Raw genomic sequence first — 24,435 nt, forward strand, 5'->3', positions numbered from 1 at the left:
CTGTCCAGCCAGGAATTCACTGCCTGTAACAGAAACATCATTCAGCTCCAGCTGCTCATCTTCCAGCACATTGCCTAATAAGGCCTCCTGCTTTCCAAGCCCTGCTGCTCTCATCACTTACTCTCACACATTCTGACTCTGCCTCCTGCCAGGTACCTGCTTGACTTGCACTCAGAAGTATTCCTGTGCTTTCCTAGCTGCAATTTCTCCCTCAGTTTTCACAGAAACCTTCAGGCTGGAAGAGAGCCTCAGGGTCCCCAGGCCCAACCATCAGCCCTGCTCTGCAAGGCTCAGCCCTGAACCACAGCCCCAAGCCCCACAGCCAAAGCACCTTCAAACACAGCCAGCCCTGGGGACTCCACCACCTCCCTGCCCAGCACATCCCAAGCCCTGACCACTCTGCTGCCTAAGCTCCACTCTCAACCTCCCCAGGGGCAGCTTGAGGCTCTGCCCTCTTCTTCTCTCACTAATGCCCTGGGAGAAGAGAGCAGCAGCAGCCTCTGCACAAGCTCCTTGCAGGGAGCTGCAGGCAGCCAGGAGCTCTCCCCTTAATTTTTCAGCAGGGATAGTGCTGCGGCAATCACTGTGCTTTGAGCTGTTCCACTGTGTCAGCAGCGTGAGGTTTAGGAGCATATCCAAAAGAACAGGAAAGGGTCTTGCTTCTTAGGTGAACTGTGACATACATGTCTTGAAGAATTACAGGATGGTCTGGGCTGGGAGGGAGCTGCAGAGCTCAGGCAGCCCAAGCCCTCTGCACTCAGCAGGGACAGCCCCAACTCCAGCAGCTTGCCCACAGCCCTCTCCAGCCTCCCCTTCAACAGCTCCAGGCAGGGAGCCTCAACCCCCTCCCTGGGCAGTGTAATACCAAAAGAACTGCAATGTCAAAACCTGTTTAGGAAGTGCAGCTTCACTCTGCTGTTTGTCTTTGATCCTCATGGAAGTTTTACAGACAGAGCTGCTGGCACTGCCTGTGTTCCACTGCTCTGTGCTTGCAGAGGGTTGTTTGCTCTCCCATCTGATCCACGCTGTGCTCACCGGTTTTGCTTCGTGCAGGTGCAAAGACAGGGTTGAGAGAGTATCAGAACTATGACAGAAAGAGGAAGTAGAGCACTGCCCCAAAGGAGCAAAGCACAGCTCTGCTGCCTTCCTGTTAGACATTGCTGCACAAGCAGCAGTCTGTAGGAGAGTCTCAACATCAACCATCAGTCTCACTGCACTTTGTGTGCCTCTTGCCTGAGCACTTCCACAGCCTGTGGCTTTCTGGAGCTTGTGGCATTTTGGAGAAGGCTGCAGAGAACCTGCAGCCCCCCAGGGGAACACTGCTCTCCTTCTGTGCCACTTGTAGAAGAACCAAGGCCCACTAGAGGCCAGTGCCTGCAGGGATCCTGCAGGAAGGCTGCAGAGGGACTGTTCATGAGGGGGAATGGTTTGGAGCTGAGGCAGAGCAGGGTTAGAGTGCAGCTGAGGAAGAAGTTCTTCAGTAGGAGGGTGCTGAGACTCTGGCACAGGCTGCCCAGGGAGGCTGTGGCTGCCTCCTGCCTGGGGGTGCTCAAGCCCAGGCTGGATGAGGCCTTGAGCAGCTGAGTGCAGCTGAGAGGTGTCCCTAGGCATGGCAGGGGGTTGGAGCAGAGGAGCTCTGAGATCCCTTCCAACCTGAGCCATTCTGTGATTCTCTGCTTCTGTTCTGTGTTTCTTTCAAGTCCTGTGGCTTATTTTTGATAGTCCTGACGCTTCTTTCCCTTCCAAAGCAGACTTCCTTCACTAAGCTAAGCTGTGATGTCATTTGAAAGAGGGAGCCTGCTGAGCATGGAGCAGCTCATCCAACTCCTAAGCATTGATTCGGGAGCTCCTTCAAAACCGGCCAGATCTGCAGGATTCCCTTCTCAGGGCTGTTCCAAATGTCTAGCTGGGGCACAACTGACTTGTCACAGACCACCTTCTGCTCAAGTGGTCCTCAAAACTCTCCTGCTGTGACCATTTCTTGTTGGATTTCAAGGATTGTCACTCTCTGGCTTTTCCCTTGATACTGTCAGTAAATGTAACACAGAATTGCAGACAGAGGCTGCCAAAGTATTTCATAGAATCACTGAATGGTAGGAGTTAGAAGGGACCTCTAGAGAACATCCAGTCCACCCCCCTGCCAGGGCAGGATCAGCCAGGGCAGGCCTTGCTTAGTGGGAAGCTGTAGCAACGAGCTGCTGCTCTCCTGGGAAGCTGGGGGTGTCTGGCACCCCCAGCAGCAGTGTTCTGTGTGATGGACATTTGAGCAGCCAGGCTTGCCCATCCCTTCCTGCCTACAGCCTGACAAATGCAAGATCTGATACTGCTGAAGGGAACCAAGGCATAGGAATCTGTATGAGAAGGCAATGTGAGAGACCAGCTCTGCACTGGCAGTCCGAAGGAGCTGGTCTTGGTCTATTTGGAGGTGTCCCTGCTCGCTGCAGGGGGTTGGACCCTTCCACCCCAACCCATTCCATTCCATGTCTGGCAGTGGATCTGGTAAGCAGGGCTGCTGTCCCACCCAATGCTGACTTTGTTTCCAAGAAAAGAAGCAGCAGCAGTCTAATGTAAACTGAGTGCCAAAGGAATTTGGTCTCTGATTGTGTAACATTTCTTGCCCAGAGTCCTGTCCATGCTTGAGATGGCAGTGAATTAACAGAAGTAATAAGCCCCTTGACAAGGCTTAAAATAGAGCAATGATAGAAGAGATGAGAAGGAGCACAGCATGTTGCTTGTTTGTCCAGCCTTGCTTCCTGCCAACCAGCCTGAAGCACAGACAGAAGAGAAGAGAAAAAAGAGATTGAGAACCCAAGGAATGTTGGCTTGTTCACAGCAGAGTTGAGCTCTTTGGTCACATCTCCTTGCACTTCACTGAAAGGGCTGTCAAGGGCTGGCACAGGCTGCCCAGAGAGGTGGCTGAATCCCCATCCCTGCAGGTGTTTCAAAGAGGCAGAGCTGTGGTGCTGAGGGACGTGGATTGGCACCAGCCTTGGCAGAGGTGGAGAATGGTTGGGTGATACTGTGCCTCTTAAAGGTCTTTTCCAACACCAATGATTCTGTGACTGTGTTCTATGGTTCACATGCATGTCATGGAAGTGAGAGCTCTGTGCACCTGAGTGACATCCATCAAAACCTACCAGCTGTGAAGGAGATCAGTCAGAGAGCAGTGAGAATGCAGCCCAGGTCTGAGTTTGGGCAGGCTTTTGACTTTTACACTGCCTGCTTTCTTTTCTTTCTACATGTACCTGTATTGCCAGGGTGTACATGAAAGTGTCACTGAGTTTTAGCCACCCTGTCAGACTAGCAGGTTTGTGGCAGCTGCTAAATGCTCTTCTGAGTGCCAAGAATCTACAGACAAAGGAAAAATAAATGAATAATAAAACCCCCACCATAAAAGGGGGGGAGGAAGGAAAAATGAGGGAAGGTGGGGGGGGGAGAGAGAAATATGGAGAAAAAAGGGAAAAAGAAGAAGCAGGAGAAATGCCAGGAAGTGATAGATGTTGGGATCTGGAAGCATGTTCTCCCAGAGCCAGCCCTGTCTGGCACAGCTGGCAGGTGTTGGTGTTCTGAGTGCCTCCCAGCTTTGCCTTCGCTTCCCCTTTCAGGCTGACGGCCGCACAGCTCCCAGGAGCACACAGGCAGCGTAAGCTGTGAGGCCTGTCTCAGGCTGTGTCGATTGCCCTGGCAGTGTTGGCTGCTCGGTTGTTTGGTGTGGGTCAGCCTGGGTAAGGCAGGAGGATGCTGTGCAGCACTGGATGGCTGTTCCCTGTTGTGGAGTCACTTACCTTACCTCAGCAAACAGCGCTCTCTGCCTTCCCATATCCCCAGGGCTCTGCTGGAAGGTTCCCCCCTGGACTTGGCTTTACCATAACTTGACAATCTGTTCAGACTTTCCAGCTGAACTCTGCAAATGCTTAATTGCAGCTTCACAGACATCAGAGGTTCAAGGAACCAAGGCAGCCCACCACACAGCAACCTGCTGTGTGTTCGTCCTCATCAGTCACCTGAGGATTGCTTTGCATTACTCTGTGGGAGTCTTTGCTGCTCACAGGCAGACACTCACATACCATTTACTTCCTTTGCCCACGAAGTCATTTCTCATGTTGCAGAGATTCAGTTGGTGGTGCCTGGTGGCTCCCAAGCCTTGCTTAGTGGGAAGCTGTAGCAACGAGCTGCTGCTCTCCTGGGAAGCTGGGGGTGTCTGGCACCCCCAGCAGCAGTGTTCTGTGTGATGGACATTTGAGCAGCCAGGATTGCCCATCCCTTCCTGCCTAGAGCCTGACAAATGCAAGATCTGATACTGCTGAAGAAGGGAACCAAGGCATAGGACTCATGAGAAGGCAATGTGAGAGACCAGCTCTGCACTGGCAGTCCAAAGGAGCTGGTCTTGGTCTATTTGGAGGTGTCCCTGCTCGCTGCAGGGGGTTGGACAAGATCACAAAGTCACTGAGTGCTAGGAGCTGGAAGGGACCTCCCAAGATCATCCAGTCCAACCCCCTGCCAGAGCAGGACCACCTAGGGCAGGTCACGCTGGAGCACATACGGGTGGCTGCCTTCCAGCCCGTTCTGTGATGCTGTGACCTGGTGCTGGCTGTGTCTGCTGCTGGCAGAAGGAGCAGCACAGGCACGTTTTTCCTGGGGAGGGAGGAGAATCTTTACATGTTGATGTCTTGATTAATACTGTGCTTTGGTCCTCTTGTATTGATCTTATTTTTCATATATAACTGCAAATAGGCTGTTGCTCAAAGGGCAAAACCATATTTGGGTCGTGGTCTGAAGCTGAGGCAGAGCAGGGTTGGACTGGAGCTGAGGAAGAAGTTCTTCGGTACCAGCGTGGTGAGACTCTGGCACAGGCTGCCCAGGGAGGCTGTGGATCTCTCCTCTCTGGGGGTGTTCGAGGCCAGGATGAGGCCTTGAGCAGCTGAGTCCAGCTTAGAGGTGTCCCTACCCATGGTGGGGAGGTTGGAGATGAGCTCTAAAGTCACTTTGCACCTGAGCCATTCCATGATTCCATGAACATGAGCTTAAGTGAAAAGTGAGGAAGAGAAACAGTGAGGCAAATCAGATCATGGAATCATAGCACCCCAGAATCACAAAATCACAGAATCATAGCCTGGTTTGGGCTGAAAGGGACCTCCAGAGGTCATCTCTTCCATCCAGTTGGATCAGTGGTGCCATAAGGAGAGCTGAGTGATGTCAGCTTAGTGTGACAGGTATAATGTTGGACTCGATGTTCGTGGAGGTCTTGGATGATCTCTCTGTGACGTCTCTTGACTTTCTTCTCACCTCTTCCTCTGTGTCTGTGCTCACACAGTGCTCCTCAGCCCGGGGCTGGCAGTGCTTAGAGGCTGTGCTCCGTGTTGCGTCAGCAAAGTGTGAATGGAGCGAAGCCGCAGGGCTGAGCCGTGTGCCCCGGTGCTTTGCGTCACAGCATCCCTCCTGCTCTTAGAGACCTTGCCACAGGCCTGCTGGCCAGCATTTAGCACACAGAGGCCGTTCCTCTCTAGGCACAAAGTCTTCTCTTTGGTGGTGGGGTGTGCTTGTTTCCAAGAGCTCCCCTGGAGAGGCTGGTGTTCACAAATCCCACTGCCTGCCACGACCAGACTCCCCTTGGTTCCAAGGCTCAGGAGTGTGGTAGGAACCCAGTCAGAGTGTTCTGCAGGACACGTGGAGGAGCTGTTGCAGAGTGGGGGTTTGTTTTCTGCTTGCTGACCAAAGCTTTCTACCCTGCTGAGGATTGCTGCAGCACTACGGCGAGCGTCGTGCGGTCCCAGCTGGAGCAAGAACTGCTGTGGCTGCTATATAAACATGCACTGTTGGACTTGGCTTTGTAGTGCAATTGATTTTATGTGCTCTTAATTTGTGTTCTGGCTTTTATAGTGGATGTCAGACCCCTGCACAGTAACAGTGGCTCTCTGTTCCTGGCGTGGCTGGCAGCCGTAGGCCTTAAAGCGCTTCCCGAAGGAACGGTAAGTCCTGGTGCATGGAGGAGCCAGTTCCAGGACTGGAAGTGACCTACTGAGAACCTCACAGTCTGCAGAGGAGCCAAAGCTTCCTGAAAAACCTTCAGATGTAAACCAGACTGCAAAAAACACCTGTGGCTGTTTAGAGTCCCTGGGGACACGTTGTAAGAGAGAATCTCCTAACTGAGAGAGTGCCCAGAGAGCGTGTGACCACAGCTGTGTGCAGCTGGAGCCAGGGCTGCTGTGGTAAGGAAAACCCCCATGGAACCTTCAGCATCCACGTATGGAGCTGTGCACCTCAAACACGGTTAGCAATGCTCACAGTGCAAACCAGGGCTGTGTCAGCTCCCTTGAGATGGAAATTCGTGTCTGTGAGCTGTGATGCCTGCAGCACCTGGCAGCAGGACTCACCTCTGTGCTGCTGGGCCATGCAAACCTTCCTCCCTGGCTTCCTTAAGCATCCTTGTTTCTCATGACCTTCTGCTGAGAATGCTTCTCTTTGGGGGATCTCAATGGAATACTCTGCCAGAAGGGTCTTGCTTTAAAGGTTTATACAGCAGATTATCCTCTGTGGTGTGAAAATGAGCTGAAGGAGCCTGTGGTGGTGTCTGATGACCTGGCACACTTTGGGTGTTACACTGAAGGTGTTGTTGACCACAAGTCATAGAAGATTCCAGCTCCCCAGGAGGAGAAACTTCTTTGGGGTGAGGGTGAGGGAGCCCTGGAGCAGGCTGCCCAGAGAGGTTGTGGAGTCTCCTTCTCTGGAGCCTTTCCAACCCCCCCTGGCTGCATTGCTGTGTGGCCTGCCCTGGGTGCTGCTGCTCTGGCAGGGGCTGCACTGGGTGCTCTCTGGAGCTCCCTTCCAGCCTCTGATGTACTCTGATACTGTGATGCTGTGAAGTCAGAAAGTAACTGTAAGGATCTCTCAAATCTTGTCATATGGTGAGCATGGAGAAAGGCATAAAACAAGTGAGCAGCTCATGAACTCAGTGTAAATAATGACAAATGGATCCACCCCACACTGGGTGTCTCTCCTTTCATCCTGCTGACCTTCCTTTCAGCTCATGCTTTGTACTCGAGGATGCAGCCTGGCAGCATTTGTCCTGTGTGGTGGCACAGTGCTGGGGTCGCTGTGAGAAGCTCTTTGGATGCACTTGGCCAGTTTTGCTCTCAAAATAACTGCTCAGCACTGGCACAAGTGCTCTTTGCAAACTCCCTGAAAACATTGTGGTTACCTGCCCTGCTCAGCAGGAAGATGGCACAGTGAGAGATCCCTGCAGGGTTTGGCAGAGGAAAGCAGGGAGAGCAGCCCCAAGGAGAAGGAGCTGGGAGTGCTGGGGGGCAGCAAGGTCTGCATGGGACAGCAATGTGCCCTGGGGGCCAAGAAGGCCAAGGGGGTCCTGGGGGCATTCAGAGGAGTGTGGGCAGCAGAGCCAGGGAGGTTCTGCTCCCCCTCTGCTCTGCCCTGCTGAGACCTCACCTGGAGTATTGCAGCCAGCTCTGGGCTGCCCAGCTCAGGAGGGACAGGGATCTGCTGCAGAGAGCCCAAGGGAGGCTCCAAGGATGCTGAAGGGACTGCAGCACTGCCTGGGGAGGAGAGGCTGAGAGCCCTGGGGCTGTTCAGTCTGCAGAGGAGAAGGCTGAGAGGGATCTGATCAATGTCTCTCAAGAGCTGAGGGCTGGGGGGCAGGAGGCAGGGCACAGGCTCTGCTCAGCTGCACCCTGGGGTAGGACAAGGAGCAGTGGATGGAAACTGCAGCACAGGAGGTTCCAGCTCAACACATATATATGTTCTTCTTGGAACCCCTCATCCCAGTGTCAGGATTGTGTACTTAATAACATATTGTTATTTAAAGGCTCTGAAACAGTTATTATAACAACTCTGGATATTACTTAAGCTTATCCAAAGTAACTTCTGTTTTGTTTCTTATTCTGGCAGTAGTTCTATCATTTAACATACGACTCACAGAATTGTCAGTGTTGGAAAGGACCATCCAGCTGCAACCCCCTGCCATGGGCAGGGACCCCTCACACCAGATCAGGTTGCCCAGAGCCACATCCATCCTGGCCTTAAACACCTCCAGGGATGAGGCTTCCACCACCTCCCTGGGCAACCTGTGCCAGTCTCTCACCACCCTCACAGGGTAGAACTTCTTCCTCACATCCAACCTGAATCTCCCCACTTCTGGTTTTGCTCCAAGGAGCTTCCCAAGCAGTTTCTTTTGTGATACTTGCATGCTCTTGATGTTGTCTTTCATCATGATTCTGTTAGAAGCTGCTTACCCCTTAGCTCATGACCATCCACTCCTGTCTTGCTCAGCAGGGAGGCAGGAATGCTTTGACATAAATGAGCCAGAATTTCTGCACCTTTGGTGCTTGCTGTTCCCTTCCAATATTCCACCATGGTCAACTGTGTTGTACTCGTGGAATTCTAAACTGAGGCAGTCTGGAAGCTAAAATAGCCAAAGTGCACTCCTCCTGCAAGAGCTTTTCGTAAGAGCAGAGCAAGGCTGTGTTCTGATCTTCATCCTTACCCTGTGATTTGATTCCTACTGGGTACAATCTATTCTTTCCATGCTGACTTTGTGCTCAAGCCTTATTTTGGCCCTGCCTTCCCTGCATAGAATTTGCAGTCTTATTCCTGCCTGCTGTTTAAGTGGCCACTGCTATCTTTTTAGCCATCTGTGCTCAGTAGCAGCTAACCTCTCACACCCAGAAAGAAGCACTCTCTTTAATGACCACAGTAATCCCCAGCAGCAAATGGAGCCTCATCTGCCAGCCCCAAGGGAAAAAACAAACTAAAAACCTCTCTGAAATCCTTCATGTGACTGCAGATAATATGAGATTAGTGCCTCTGCTGCAGCAAGCCTGACCTTCAGACCATCAGCTCTGCCCGATTCAAGCACCGTGCTGTAATCCCACCACGAAAGGCAACTTTGCTTCACTTCTGTAGCTTGTGGTCTTGATCCATCAGCTAATAGGCACTGAGATCCCTGCAGGGATGTGCTGGTGCTAGGCTGGAGTTACTCTGTGCTGAGGTAGAGACTGAACTCACTCTAAAAGGCAAGGTTCTGTTGAACCCAGGGGAAGCCCAGGAGGAGGAAAATAAGGTTTGCTTATTGATGTCTTCATCTTGTGCCAAGGACTTTGTCATCTTTTGATGCTACCTGCGAGGAAGTGTGGGGTCTGAAGTCTCTGGTTCAGACTCAGAGTTGCTGCTTGGTTACTGCAGGCTGTGCAGTATGATCTGTTTGTATGATCTGGCTATGACAGTTTCCCTTCCTCCTGAGCTGCTGCCTTTCCTGCTGCCCCTTCCCACTGTCCCTGGTGCCAATGTTCCCTGCAGCTGCTGGTTTCCAGTTTGTTTTCCAGTGCTTGTCAGCGGTGACAGGTTTGCCAGTGCCTTCTGCAAAGCAGAAAGAAGATGTGATGCTCTGTCTTATCCTCTGCTTTTGGATGGTATAGAAAGAGGGAAAATGGCCTCTGAAGTAGTCTGGAAGTACTGTGATTAGCTTCATGTTGTGCTGTAGTGTCCTTTGTGGGCATACATGGAGCTGCATTTACAGGTATGGCTTGAATTCATGACGAGCACTTGAGCACCCAACTTTCCCTGCAGCCCTGCATCAAAACCTCCAGTTTGAGTAACCCTGTGTGGGGGCAGAGCAGCTGGGAAGTGTTTTCAGTGCAGAAACAGCAGGAAGCTTGGGAGGGAGTTGTTGTTTTCCTCTACAGATAGGCTGGATCAGTACCATTTAATTCTCTTTTCTCCCCCTCTCCCTGCCTTGTGTTTGAAGGAGCTCTGGAACTGGCTAGCCACCGGCTGGCTGCTTCCGTTTGCTGGCTCTAATGGAGAGGCTCTCAAGTGCTACTCTGCAATGCATGCTGAATTCTCCCTGGTGCTTGCATTTTTCTTAGGGTTTATCATGTTGTAACAGATTAATTATAGTTCAAATCTCTTAGCTAAACAACCAGCAGACACCCTACAGAAGTCTTGCTTTGTAATAAAACTCCAGTACCAAGCACCAAAGGAAACACAGAACCTGTGCTGAGGCCCTTCCTGCCTGCTGTCTTGATTGTTGTCTCACCTCCTCTGCCTTCCAGACAGGCAGGAGCTTCCTCACTGAGCAAGGTTTGCAGCTGAGAAAGGGAAATGAGGAGTGGGCAGCCACAGGGATTGCAGACCTCACCTGGATTCATTTTCCATAGGGAGAGGCAAGGTGCTACAGAGAATGCTGCTCGCTCACGTCCCTCCCAGTCTTGCTCAGGAATCAAAGCAGCAGCTCTTGGTGCTGCTCTGGTGTCTGTCTGCAGCACAGTGGAACCTTTTCCTGTGTTGTCAGTAGAGCTGATGCTTGATAATGGACATTAACCAGCACCACTGGATGCAAAGCTTAGGAATTCATAGTGGGGTCATGCCAGAGCAGTCATTTGGGAAGTTTGGCTGAACCCTCTGTCTCTAAGCTGAGTCTTTGTGTACAGTTGTCCACTTCCACTAATATAAACACCCAGGGAACAATTACATCCTACAGCTATGCAGTGTTTATCCAGCACAGGTCACTGCCCAGCTCTGTAGGTGCTTTTGCATACTGCCTGCTGCAGCTGATGCAAACCAGTTTGGACCCTAGCAGCTGGTTTTGAAGGGGAGCAGTCAGTGGCTGCTTCACCCACTGCTTACCTGCCTGAACTACTACTGGCAACAAACAGCTGGTTAAAAAGAGAACATTTGCACTATGAGCACCGTTAAGCAGATTTGAACTCTGGCTGACCACAAAAGAAGCTTCTCCTGAGGTTTTTAGCCTCCCTCCTGGCAGCTGGGACCTGGGCTGACCTCAGATGTGAGAGGGAGGTTGGGGCTTGGCATAGTCGCATCTGAAATGAAATCCAAACCCAAAGCAAACCTTGGCACTAGGTACTGTGGCTGAAGAAGAGCCTTCCAGCCCAATGCATTCCACTCAACATGGGGAGGAACTTCTCTGCTGTGAGGGTGCTGGAGGCCTGGAGCAGGCTGCCCAGAGAGGCTGTGGAGTCTCCTTCTCTGGAGACCTTGATAATCTGCCTGGAGATGTTTCTGTGTGGCCTGCCCTGGGTGATCCTGCTCTGGCAGAGGAGTTGGACTCGATGATCTCTAGAGGTGCTCCTAACTAACTCCTAACATTCTGTGATTCCAAGAGCATGCTTGGGTTTTATTAAGTCCCTGAAACCTGAGTGGGATCTGGTGATACAAGGTACAGCATTGCCAGCAAGGCTGCAAACCCAACAGACACATTTGTGTTGGGGAAGTGTGTTGTAGGCTGGGCAGCTTTGGAGGCTGCCTTGAGAAACGTCCTCTGCAGGCAGCCAGAGGCTGATATTTCAGGGTGCAGAGGAGCTGGAAGTCAACTTCCTGCTGTGGTGGAGGAGCCAGCCAAGCTTTTCTTCAGCCTTTTTGTCCCAGAGCTCCTCGTGCAGCTGTAATCCTGGAGAGGGGAACTGATCAATTGAGCATCCAAATACAAAACGTAAGGAATGCCTTTTCCTGGTCCTAGGAGAAAGAGCACAAAGGGGGAGAGGCTGTGACTGAGATTTGGGTTTCTGAGTCTGTGACATAAAAGCTTTTCCCTCCTTGGGTTTGTGATTTAAACTTTAAACCTCTGTTGAGTTTCCCCAAGCCAGAGCCTGAGTGGATGGGGACTCCTCTAAACTTCTGCCATGTGTACCTTTATCTAAAGCTGCTCAGCATGGCAGCCCTGCCCCAGACCCTTGGCTCGTGCTGCAGGCATGCCTCAGGAGGGTGACATTAGCAGCTGCCAAGAGCAGTGCTTCGTTCCTGCCATGGCATTGTGCTGATCTGTGGAGGAGAAACCTTACCATTTGCCATCACCCTCTCTCTGATCTCCTGAGCATCATTCCTGTGTGCTTAGTGCAGGGCAGCAAGAGACAAATAACTCCAGCTGCTGTACTCTGCAGGGCATCTGTGCCTGTGCAACCACAAGAGGTGGTTGTTCCTGCAGAGGTGCAACATGCACCTCTGTGCCTGTGGCCTCCCCTGCCAGGGGAGGTTTTGGCTGGATGTTAGGAAGAAATTCTTCACAGAGACAGAGATTGGCCATGGGGATGTGCTGCCCAGGGAGCTGGTGGAGTTACCATCGCTGGAGGTGTTTAACCAGAGCCTGGCTGAGGCACTTGGTGCCATGGTTTAGTTGATCAGATGGTTCTGGGTGATAGGTTGGACTGGATGATCTCAAAGGGCTTCCCCAACCTGGTTGATTCTATTCTATTCTATTCCATTCCATTCCATTCCATTCCATTCCATTCCATTGTATGCAGGGGGGTTGGCTTTGTGAGCCACCTGCACAAGATTGGTTGTGTGCTTGTGAGCTGAAATGCATCACACAACCTGGGTCACTTTCCTCAGGAATCATTTTACAGTGCTTTTAAATCACAGATTCGTAGAATGGTTTAGGTTGGAAGGGACCTTGAAGGTCATCCAGTTCCAAACCCCCCTGCCATGGGGAACACAGTCAGAACTTCACCATACCTTGAAGAGCCACTGGAGAGAAGTTTATGTCATGATTTCTTTCTCTTTTTGTTCCCCGTTTATCATTCTTTTTGCCATAGTTTTCTTCTCTTTGCTTGACAAATCCTGAGTCATTTCCTTTCTCCTTTCTATCTTGAATTAACCTCTTTGCTCTCTGAGACCTTCTCCCTCTCTACAACTCCCTCAGAGGAGGCTGTAGTGAGGTGGGGCTGGTCTCCTCTCCCTGGTTTCAAGTGGTAAGAGAAGAGGAGATGGCCTCAAGTTGCAGCAGGGGAGCTTTAGGTTGGATATTAGGAAAAATATCTTTGCTGTGAGAGTGGTCAGGGCCTGGCACAGGCTGCCCAGGGCGGTGGTGGAGTCCCCACCCCTGGAGGTGTTCAAGAAGGTGTTGCTCTGGCACTTTGGGATGTGATTTAGTGGCCATGGAGATGTTGGGTGGATATTGGACTGGATGATCTTAGAGGTCTTTCCTGGTTCTGTATCCAGCTGTCCAGGTTCAGTACCTTCTTTCTTGGTGAAGGAGAGTCAAGGAAAGCACTTTGGCCCTGGCAGTGCTTGAATGCCAGGCTGACAAAGCTGTGTTAAACTAATTGAGTCTTAACCAAGTGCGGGAGGAAAGCCTCTTGCACTTTCAGAGCAGAGGGTCAGAGGGCTGCGTGCTGTGACACGGCAGCAAGCATGGCAGTGTCTGTTTCCTCACAGGGAACTGCCAAGGTGACAAATGTAATTAAATGGTGAAGGGCTGTTCCCAAAAGGCAGCTGGGAGGCAGGGAAACTTCACCTCTGGTGTACTCACATTCCTTTAAGACACTAGCATGTATGTGCCCTTGGGGCCACGGTGGCCATGGGCATCCTGGGGTGGATTAGAGAAGGGCTGTGGTGAGTAGGTCCAGAGAGGTTCTCCTGCCCCTCTGCTCTGCCCTGCTGAGGCCATATCTGGAAGACTGTGTCCAGTTCTGGGCCCCTCAGTTCAAGAAGGACCTCAGGGAGCTGCTTGAGGGAGTCCATCCCAGAGGCACAGAGCTGCTGCAGGCAGTGGAACATCTGCCTGTGAGGTCAGGCTGAGGGAGCTGGGGCTTGGGGCTTGGAGCAGTGGAGCCTGAGGGCTGCCCTCATTGCTGGGGAGGAGCCAGGCTCTGCTCAGGGATGTCCAAGGACAGCACAAGGGGCACTGGGGGCAAACTGGAGCAGAGGTGGTGCCACAGGGACAGAAGGGAAAACTTTGTCCCTGTGAAGGTGCTGGAGCCTGGAGCAGGCTGCCCTGAGAGGTTGTGGAGTCTCCTGCTCTGGAGCTTTTCCAACCCCCTGGATGTGTTCCTGTGTGCCCTGCCCTGGGTGACCCTGCTCTGGCAGGGGGCTGGACTGGATGATCTTGGAGGTCCCTTCCACTCCCTACCATTCTGTGAGCATCATGAAGATGTTTGTGCAACAGGTCTGTACTATGTGTCTGATGCTAACTTGCTGCTTGCTCACTCCTGCAGCCCCTCAGGTGGTTTTGTACCAACATTCACCCAGAATGAGCCCAGGTCACCAGGACAGAGCTGTTTGTTGCTGGGTTTATCTGACTCTTCTCATCCAGTCCTGAGCAACAGCCTCAAGAAAAGGTTGCCAAGAATATTTTGTGCTCTCCTCTGCTTGCACATCCCTAGCAGATATGCTGCTGCCTGACTCTGTTAACCTCCTGGCAATATATGATGAAGTTCTAGCTGGCAGGTAGTTCCAGACTTCTTTTATTATTTTTTTTCACTGCAAGGCCCTGTAATGTAATCAGAGTTGTAAAAGGAACTTGTGAGTGAAGCAACTTGATCATTCCTCACGGTGCTGAGTGCCAAGTGGTTACAGGAGGAGGAGGAGAGGCACCGCCAGGACCCCAGAGGTTTATTCTACCCAGAAACAGCCTGAGCTGTTTAGAGGTGAAGCTGCTTGCTAAGGATTGTGTCGTAGCTGGTGTTTAATCTTGCTTAGAGCAGAGGTAAGAGCTTCCCTGTCTCTGTGTTTCTGTGCTGAGCCTCCTCCTCACTCTGCTTTAGCCGCGTGTGTCAGCCTGGGGCTCAGACTTTGCGGTGCTGCAGTCCCCGAGCCAAAGCCTGGCGCAGTGTCACGCTCCCGGGGCTGGTGCACTGGGAATGGTCTCTAAGGGCAGCTTGGTGCCATTTTAGAAGGGAAATCTCATACCCACCTGGGAGGCAGTGCTACAAAGGGAGCTTGAAAGTTGCAGCCAGAGCAAATCAGAGGTACAGCACATGCAGATGGACTCGCAGGATGCTGATTGTTGCGAGGACAAGGAGGGGACTCTCTCTGGAGCTGTGATGTGTGTGCTGTGCTGCTCAGTTAGGGTTGAGCTGTAACTCAGAAACTGTTGGTGTGTGCAAAAAGGCCTGGGACACCATTTTCCTAGCAGATGCTCTGGTGCTGGGAGTTCTGCCACTGCTTCAGCGGGAAGGGTGTTACAGAAATCACTGAAAGAAGCAGAGCTTTGCTTTGCCATTCTGGACCTGACTCTTGGGACACTCTTTGAAGACACATTGGCTGAGGTTTTGTATTACTTCTCCTGCAGAGCCATCTCCTAAACCCTTGTCTTGTTGTGACCATACTGCCATGTTTAGTAACAAACACTGGTCTGTCTGTGGTTGCAAAGACTCTTAGCTTAAAACAGTCTGAAACTAACTTTTTAATGGCTGCCTAGAACCTATAATAAAAGGCATCCTGCAGTTACTTAAGAACCTCTTAAAGCAAGGATATATTGGCTTAGTTTATCTGAAGAGTCTCCTCTGCTTTCTTTTGCATTGTGAGTTTGCTCTCCCTTCTGGCGTTAGCTGTGTCCCTTCCCCCCCGTCCCTGGGCAAACGCTGCCTCTGTCCCATGTGCCAGTTGTGCACTAAGGGCTGGCTGGTGTAAGGAGATGCTGCAGCACAGGGCTGTGGCTGGCTGTAAGAATGTGCTTGGTGATGTGCAAACAGCTCTGCTGAGCTGCTTAGTTGCCTCTGCCAGCAGTACATGAGAAATGCTATCAGCTGTTTACACAGCAAATGATGTGTTGGAAGGATGATTTTGCTGTGCTGGGGACGGGAATTGGCTGGGACTGGCTTCAAGAAGTGAGGAGGCAGGTGTGTGTGCCTGCTGCCAGCCTCACTGGCGTGGGCTGCTGCTCTGCAGCTCTTGGCATGTGTGCACAGAAGGTGGTGAAGCTGCTGCTCTCTGTGCTGTGTGTTTAGTGCCATCCCAGCAGTACAAGCTCCTCACCACATACCAGCACTGATGGCCTCCTTGCAGCTGACAGGCAGTGGCTCGTTTCACCTTATTGCAAGGGTGTGGGCAGCTCCAGAAGAGTCTTTGGACCAAAAACGTTGTTATTTTTAGCAGTCATCACTGAACTCCTGACCAAACACCCTTGCTTCTCCCTGAGGGACATGTGTGCTGGTCAGACACAGGCTTGCTTCCCTGGCATGGGAAAATCACGCCTGCCTGGATGTGTTCCTGTGCAGCCTGCCCTGGGTGGCCCTGCTCTGGATGGTCTCTGGAGGGCTCTTCCAACCCCTAACATTCTGAGGTGGGGTTTATTTTTCTTTCTTTCCCCAGGTTGTGTATTCTTAAGGCCATCTTTAGTTAAGGAGATAAAAAGCAGTTGCTCCAAGTTCTGAGGCCGTTGGCAGGTAGTAAACAAGGGCCCAGTTTTCAAGCCCTTGTTTGCTGTGGGTCTGAGCGGGGACCTTAAGCAGTTCCTACCATTTGCTGTCGAAATGCTGCTTCAGCTTCGCAGAAGTCAAGTTGCTGGATAAGGAAAGTTACTTTCCTTGGCAGTCTAAGTGCAAGCTGTTAAGAGCCTGGGTCTGCAAGGTTGGTTTTTCAATGAGCACCACAGCCAAAGGCTGAGGTTCTGTGGAACCTTGACTGAAAGGCCATCAAAGCATTGCAAACACCCGGAGCAGTGCTTCGGTGAGCTCTCCTTTTGTCAGGGTCGAGGCTTTATGTCCCTTTGTCTCCAAACCCCCTGTGTCTGTGGCGGGACTAATGGCATCAGCTGTAAATGAAAGCATCTCTGGGGAGTGAAATCAGCTTGCCAGCTGATCTGCTGACTTCGTAAGTGTAGCTGTGAGGTACGGGGTGGGCTTTCTCCAGACTCCTGACAAGAAGATCCAGCAGGATCAATGGTCCCAGCTGGAAAAGGAGGATGCTCTTCCTCGAGGGTTTGGGATAAACACTGCTTGTGGACCTGTTTTAATAAACAGAAGGGGGGAGGAGTACAAAGTGCTTTGGATTTGGGTTTAAACCTCGGGATGCACCACCACAGGAGACAAAAAGCATTCTGCTTTCCTTGAATATGGTTGGAGGAAACATTGAGAAGGTCATCACTGCAGTGGTTCAGATATCTGTGTATAAACAGCAGGATACATCCAGGAGGCTCTAGCAGAACCTACAGTGGAGTATTGCAAGATATAAAGTCTAGGAAACATTTGTATTTAAATGGCATCTCCTTGGCTCTTCAGCTGCTGACCACAGCCCCTCTGTTCTTTCCATCCCTGCAATCTGCTGCTGAGTTAACCTGAGAGAGGGACACACAACAAACCAAGCCCCAAATGCTGTCTGGGTGATTCTTTTCTTTCTCTGTTTTATGACTGTAAGCCCAGGAGCACTCTGTCAATTTAAGTGTAAATAGATTGTGCTGCTGCAGAGCTGGGGGATGCTGCGGAGCTGCTCACTCAGCAGGGCTCCAAGCAGCTAAACCGGAGGTTGGAAAATCAATCAGGAGGGACCAGGAGGAAATGTGCCCCTTGGCTCTTTGTTTCTGTAGTTCTTGGGACTGAGGATCACCCTTACTAGTCCAGCTGGCATGAGCTTGTTGGTGTCTTGCACAGCTGGTGTGCAAACCAGCAGTCTGCTCCCAGTCCTGCCAGGTTTGTCAGCTTGGAGCCTTTTAGGCTCTCTTTGGGTGTGTGACTTCGCTTGATACCGTGGATGCTTTGCCCTTGAGCCATGCCATGGAGGGTCAGTGCCCTTCTTATCCCTTCCAGGAGTGGAGTTAGCAGTGGTCTATGCTGTGTTCTCTGCCGTGCTCTCCTGAGCCAGTCACTGATGTTCCACACCACACACCCAGGTGCTGCACATGTCAAGGAGCTTCTGTGTTTTGGTGCTAGCCACCAAGCTGCTCTGGGGTGTGCTGGTGGGCAGTGCTGGCTGAAGGCCTCTCTCCACACAGGCACTGCACAGGACTGCATCAAGGTTGTCTCCTTCTGCCCTACAGAGCACTGAGTCACCAAGCCTGTGTCCTTGCATTTTCTTCTGGGTCCCCTCATTTGTGCTGTGGTGCCACAGGGTGAAAGCTTTACTCCAGCAGGTGATGGCTCAGCCCCTCCTGATATTTCAGACTTCCTGTGATGGAGCAAGTCAAAAATGCAGGAGTGGCCTCCAGGCCACACATGGCCTGTGCAGTAGTGATGCCCTCTGCAGCCATGCCTTGGCTAAGGGCCATTTTGAGCCATCTATCCTGGCACTGTCCTCTCTGAACTGGAAGCCTTTGGGAACTTAAAGCCAGCCTTGAGGCCACTAGGCCACCTTAATTCTACAGATCCTACCCCTGACCCTTTACCCTTCATGCAGGTCTCTTGTCAATAGCATCTTGCTCCTGGCTGCTTTACCTGCAGGTGAGTAGGAAGTGCAGAAACCAAGGAGATACCAACTGGCCTTGATAGTGGTACAAATATCAGACAGTGCAGACCAACAGCTTGGGCTCTGCCCTGCATTGGTGCTGGCTACAACCCTCACACAGTGCAAACCAACAGCTTGGGCTCTGCCCTGCATTGGTGCTGGCTACAACTCTCAGTGCAAACCAACAGCTTGGGCTCTGCTCTGCATTGGTGCTGGCTACAACTCTCACACAGTGCAAACCAACAGCTTGGGCTCTGCCCTGCATTGGTGCTGGCTACAACTCTCAGTGCAAACCAACAGCTTGGGCTCTGCCCTGCATTGGTGCTGGCTACAACCCTCACACAGTGCAAACCAACAGCTTGGGCTCTGCCCTGCATTGGTGCTGGCTACAACTCTCACACAGTGCAAACCAACAGCTTGGGCTCTGCTCTGCATTGGTGCTGGCTACAACTCTCACACAGTGCAAACCAGCAGCTTGGGCTCTGCCCTGCATTGGTGCTGGCTACAACTCTCAGTGCAAACCAACAGCTTGGGCTCTGCCCTGCATTGGTGCTGGCTACAACTCTCAGTGCAAACCAACAGCTTGGGCTCTGCTCTGCATTGGTGCTGGCTACAACTCTCAATGCAAACCAACAGCTTGGGCTCTGCTCTGCATTGGTGCTGGCTACAACTCTCAGTGCAAACCAACAGCTTGGGCTCTGCCCTGCATTGGTGCTGGCTACAACTCTCAGTGCAAACCAACAGCTTGGGCTCTGCTCTGCATTGGTGCTGGCTACAAATCTCAGACAGTGCAAACCAACAGCTTGGGCTCTGCCCTGCATTGGTGCTGGCTACAACCCTCACACAGTGCAAACCAACAGCTTGGGCTCTGCCCTGCATTGGTGCTGGCTACAACTCTCAGTGCAAACCAACAGCTTGGGCTCTGCCCTGCATTGGTGCTGGCTACAACTCTCAGTGCAAACCAACAGCTTGGGCTCTGCCCTGCATTGGTGCTGGCTACAACTCTCAGTGCAAACCAACAGCTTGGGCTCTGCTCTGCATTGGTGCTGGCTACAACTCTCAGTGCAAACCAACAGCTTGGGCTCTGCCCTGCATTGGTGCTGGCTACAACTCTCAGTGCAAACCAACAGCTTGGGCTCTGCCCTGCATTGGTGCTGGCTACAACTCTCAGTGCAAACCAACAGCTTGGGCTCTGCTCTGCATTGGTGCTGGCTACAAATCTCAGACAGTGCAAACCAACAGCTTGGGCTCTGCCCTGCATTGGTGCTGGCTACAACTCTCACACAGTGCAAACCAACAGCTTGGGCTCTGCCCTGCATTGGTGCTGGCTACAACTCTCAGTGCAAACCAACAGCTTGGGCTCTGCCCTGCATTGGTGCTGGCTACAACTCTCAGACAGTGCAAACCAACAGCTTGGGCTCTGCCCTGCATTGGTGCTGGCTACAACTCTCAGTGCAAACCAACAGCTTGGGCTCTGCTCTGCATTGGTGCTGGCTACAAATCTCAGACAGTGCAAACCAACAGCTTGGGCTCTGCCCTGCATTGGTGCTGGCTACAACCCTCACACAGTGCAAACCAACAGCTTGGGCTCTGCCCTGCATTGGTGCTGGCTACAACTCTCAGTGCAAACCAACAGCTTGGGCTCTGCCCTGCATTGGTGCTGGCTACAACTCTCAGTGCAAACCAACAGCTTGGGCTCTGCCCTGCATTGGTGCTGGCTACAACTCTCAGTGCAAACCAACAGCTTGGGCTCTGCTCTGCATTGGTGCTGGCTACAACTCTCAGTGCAAACCAACAGCTTGGGCTCTGCCCTGCATTGGTGCTGGCTACAACTCTCAGTGCAAACCAACAGCTTGGGCTCTGCCCTGCATTGGTGCTGGCTACAACTCTCAGTGCAAACCAACAGCTTGGGCTCTGCTCTGCATTGGTGCTGGCTACAAATCTCAGACAGTGCAAACCAACAGCTTGGGCTCTGCCCTGCATTGGTGCTGGCTACAACTCTCACACAGTGCAAACCAACAGCTTGGGCTCTGCCCTGCATTGGTGCTGGCTACAACTCTCAGTGCAAACCAACAGCTTGGGCTCTGCCCTGCATTGGTGCTGGCTACAACTCTCAGACAGTGCAAACCAACAGCTTGGGCTCTGCCCTGCATTGGTGCTGGCTACAACTCTCAGTGCAAACCAACAGCTTGGGCTCTGCCCTGCATTGGTGCTGGCTACAACTCTCAGTGCAAACCAACAGCTTGGGCTCTGCCCTGCATTGGTGCTGGCTACAACTCTCAGTGCAAACCAACAGCTTGGGCTCTGCCCTGCATTGGTGCTGGCTACAACTCTCACACAGTGCAAACCAACAGCTTGGGCTCTGCTCTGCATCGGTGCTGGCTACAAATCTCAGACAGTGCATCCAGCAACAAGCTTGGGCTCTGCTCTTCATCATCACTTAGATCAGGGTCTCCATTAGTTTACTTTTGTGTGAGGCAACCCAAACCAGGACCAGTTTCTTGCTGCACCAAGAAGGACTCACTCCAGGCTGAGTTTGCAGTAGGTGCACTGAAACAGCACTGGATGCACTCAGGGCGAGTTAGCAGCAGTGCTGCAGCAAGGCTGTGGATGAACTGCAAGATGCTTCCACGCTCTGTGTGTTCTGTAGCTGCAGCTGGCTGCTTTGTGATCCTTTGACACCAGCTATTAAAGCTGCAAAGAGATTCATCACAATTGCTGTGTGACAGGTTTTGCCTGTTAAACTGGCTGTTTACAAGCAATTCCAGCACATCAATCTGAGTTTCCTCATGCAGAAAGCCTGACACAAGCAGACAGAAGCACACAGGCCATTCTGGAGTAAATTTTGCCCCTAAATGGTATTCATTGTAGAGAGAGTTTATCTTCAGTCTGTACAATGCATATAGTGTAATCTACACAGGGCAGGCAAAGAGCTGTAACCCGTCAGAAAATTCAATGATACATATATGAGAAAATGGAATTATACAGATTACACTGAGAAAATGCAGGAGGAGGAGCAAGAATTCTCCAGCAGATATCCAGGCAAGAGCAGAAAAGCTTCTCGACAGACCCTAGCACAGATGTTGAACTTCAGTGTTTTATGAACTTGTTCCATGCAAAGACAGCAATCCAAAGAGATACTCAGAGCTGCAGGGTTAAAAATCATGCAAGGTGGGAATGGAAGTTTAGAAAGAACCACATCAGCAGGAGCAGCACCAGCAAGATGGCCCAGAGAAGGGCCACCAGAATGAGAGAGCACTGGCAGCCCTGCCAGGAGAGGAAAGGCTGAGAGAGAGCTTGAGAAGAGAAGCCTTAGGGCAGACCTCAGCGCCGTGGAGCAGTGCATAGAGGGTGGCTGCCAGGAGCATGGAGACTCCCTTTTTGCAAGGAGTCCCATGGAAAAGACAAGGGGCAGTGGGCACAAGTTACTGCTGGGGAGATTCCCATTGGACTCCAGAAGGAAATGTTTCCCCATGGGAACAGTCAGAGACTGGAATCACCTCCCAAGGGCAGCAGTGGACTCCCCTGCACTGCTCAGGTTTAAGACTCAGCTTGACAGGGTGCTGGGCCAGCTCAGTTCAACTCCACTCTTGCCTAGAGAGGTTGGACCAGATGGCCCTTGGGGTCCCTTCCCACTTGGCACTCTGTGCTTGTGTGAAGCTAAGGTGTTCTCAGCAGTTTCAGGCTATAAGTGGAATGGAAAGAATTAAATCTATCTCTTCATGCCTGAGCAAGGTGAGAACTTCCAGAACCTCTGCAACATGGTTCTTAGCTCCTGCTCATGGGCAAAAGCCGTTCCCTTGATGCCATAAAACCCTTGAGGGCATTTAGCATTCTGCCTTGGGTTCCTTTCATCTTGTACTTCTGAATGTACTGCAGAGGATTAAGACTGAGGTGATGAAATGAAATATGCAGGAGGATTCTGCTTTTTCCCAAGGAAATGTGGGTGGTAGTCACAAGAGGAGCCAAAAGAATCTTGTTTGAATCTTCAACTTGAATAGAAATTGTGGATGAGGGAAGAAAAGAAATGGAACCCAACACTGTGAGAGAGCAGAGACTTGAAAACCCTCAGGAAAAGGCAGTCTGTCGTTGGCAGCACAGCAAGACAAGGCTGTGGAGCTGCTTGAGGCCATGCATGAGGATTGCTACTTCACGGCCCAGGCTCTTCGAATCTGTGGAGCAAAGGAGCACGTTCCAGCAGCAGCATGGAGGTTATCTATGACAACATGTAATTGCTCCTTCAAGGGAACCAAACACCACTTGCTGCTCTCCACCTCTGCTGTGGCTCAAAGCTAAACCACTCACTGCTGCCATTTAGCCAGTGGTTATTTCTTACAGTGATTATTTCTATGGCTGTCTCCTTTGTGACACTTTCCCAACAGCCTGGCTCTGGTCCCTACCCTTCAGCACCCACTGTGTTCTCCAGGTGGTCCAGAGCAAAGCCTCTTTCCCAGTTTGTGCCAAGACCATGATGACCTTGCAGCTGCCTTTAGTGTCTCACCAATCCCATTTCAATATCCATGTCCTGAGGCATGGATACTCACAGGCAATCCCATTCAGCTGCCCACATTCCAGCCTCTACCATATTACATCCTTCCTGCCATGCTCCCTGACCTGGCTGGCTCCAGAAAAGAAGGCATGGGAGAAACCACATAATCCCACCTGTGCTGTAGGAGCAGTGGCAACAGAGGTGCTCCAGACAGGTCCCAGCAAGACAGAGTCACAGAACAATGTGGGTAGCAAATGTGTGGCTACTGAAAACGTGAGAATTACTCCTTGCTGTAGGGCTCTGCAGCTGGGGGTTGTGTCCTGAGAGGCCTTGGGATTCATTTTGGATGCTCAGCTTACCTTCTGGTGCTGATATGCTGGAGGCACCACCTCATTTTCAAGACAAAGCTCAAGTCCAAAATGCAGCAGTTGATTTTCTACAGCAAATACCTTCCAGAGCCACCTGCCCTGCCTAGGAGTGGAGCCTGGCCTCTTGCTGTACCCTGCCTAGCCTGCCCTGCCTCTTGTTTAGCAGCAGTCAAAAATGCAGCTTTGGCTGACCCAGAACCAGGAGCTGGGGGGAGTTTCACTGGTCCACAGCAAAACCTCAGAGCTGTTGGCCTCAGAATGGGATGAAGGACCTGTGGAAGTAGCTGATTGCTTTCACTGAGAGGTATTTGTTTCTCTGCTTCTGGAAGACAATGGATAACAACCCCTGGTCCAGAAGGCTGAAGAGGAGACCACTCCTGCTGTGGTGATGTCTGTTCTAAGGCCAGTCTCTGAATTCTCTCTTTTTCCCTTTGGCCACATTTGCTCTCTCTGGGAGCTCCAAAGAGATTATTGTGCTAGCTCAGGAGCAGAGGGGGCTGGTCTGTGGTGTGATTTCTCCTTGCCCTCCAGCAGCTCTGCAGACCCAAGGAGCAAGGGCCAGCTGCCCCTCACCACACATTTAAACACCCTGAGCAGCGGGGAGCCTGTGCTGGGGCCTCCCAAGGCATCACTTCTATGTGAAGCTTCAAACATCAATGATGTCCATGGGAAAGAGGAAGGTGGAACATTTTGTAGAGCAATTCAGTCTCCACAGCAGGTGGAGGTGGAACAGACATTTGCTTTTTCAGACTGAAAGGGCAGCACAGGCACTGCAGCAAGCAAAGGAAGGAGCACTGAGGTGAAGGGGCAGATGCTGGACAGTGCTTTTGCATGCACCTGCCTGAAACCTCTTCAGCTCCATCAGTTCCCTCTGGATGGTACTGAAGGCAAAGGAGCAGGATCCAGGGCTTTGTGCCAACACACAGAGGGTTTCAGTTAAAGGTCTTTGAGAACAGTTATCATCATCTAGCAGCAGAACTCAATGTAGACTGGCACCTTGAACTCATAACCATCCCTGTAAAGGACTGGAAGCTCTTCCTCCTCAGAGGCCACCATGAAAGATTCCAGGTGGAACTCAAATGGCCTTGTGAAGAATGGGTTCTGGCAGTTTCTGTGCCGATGGATCAAGACAGTGTGAGGAGAACTACCTCACCCTGCGGTGTTCCCCCCCAGCCTGCACTGCAAAGCCATCACCTCCCAGGCACATTCTCCAAGAGTCTGTTCTGCTCCACCTGCTGAGCCCAGAAGCTGTGATCTGCTTAGCTGGAAGAATCTCTGTGGTGAAAAGCAGGATTTTGCAGAGCAAAAGCACATCATTACGATTTTGAATGCTAAGTATTTTAGTACTTAACATTTTTCTGTGGCAGGCATGAAGGATTACACACACACACATACCTGTATCTATAAAGATGTCTCCATCTCTGGTGACATTCCAAACCCACCTGGTTATGT

The 24,435-nt window shown here is 51.6% G+C and overlaps 1 protein-coding gene across 13 annotated transcripts in view; it reads left to right on the forward strand.

Moving 5' to 3' along the window:
- RIMS1 (regulating synaptic membrane exocytosis 1) overlaps positions 1-24,435 on the forward strand; it is a 292,497-nt gene that overhangs the window by 261,804 nt on the left and 6,258 nt on the right. The window lies entirely within an intron of this gene.

The sequence above is a fragment of the Dryobates pubescens genome, chromosome 6, assembly GCF_014839835.1.
Source record: "Dryobates pubescens isolate bDryPub1 chromosome 6, bDryPub1.pri, whole genome shotgun sequence".
In the NCBI taxonomy this organism is placed as follows: domain Eukaryota; kingdom Metazoa; phylum Chordata; class Aves; order Piciformes; family Picidae; genus Dryobates; species Dryobates pubescens.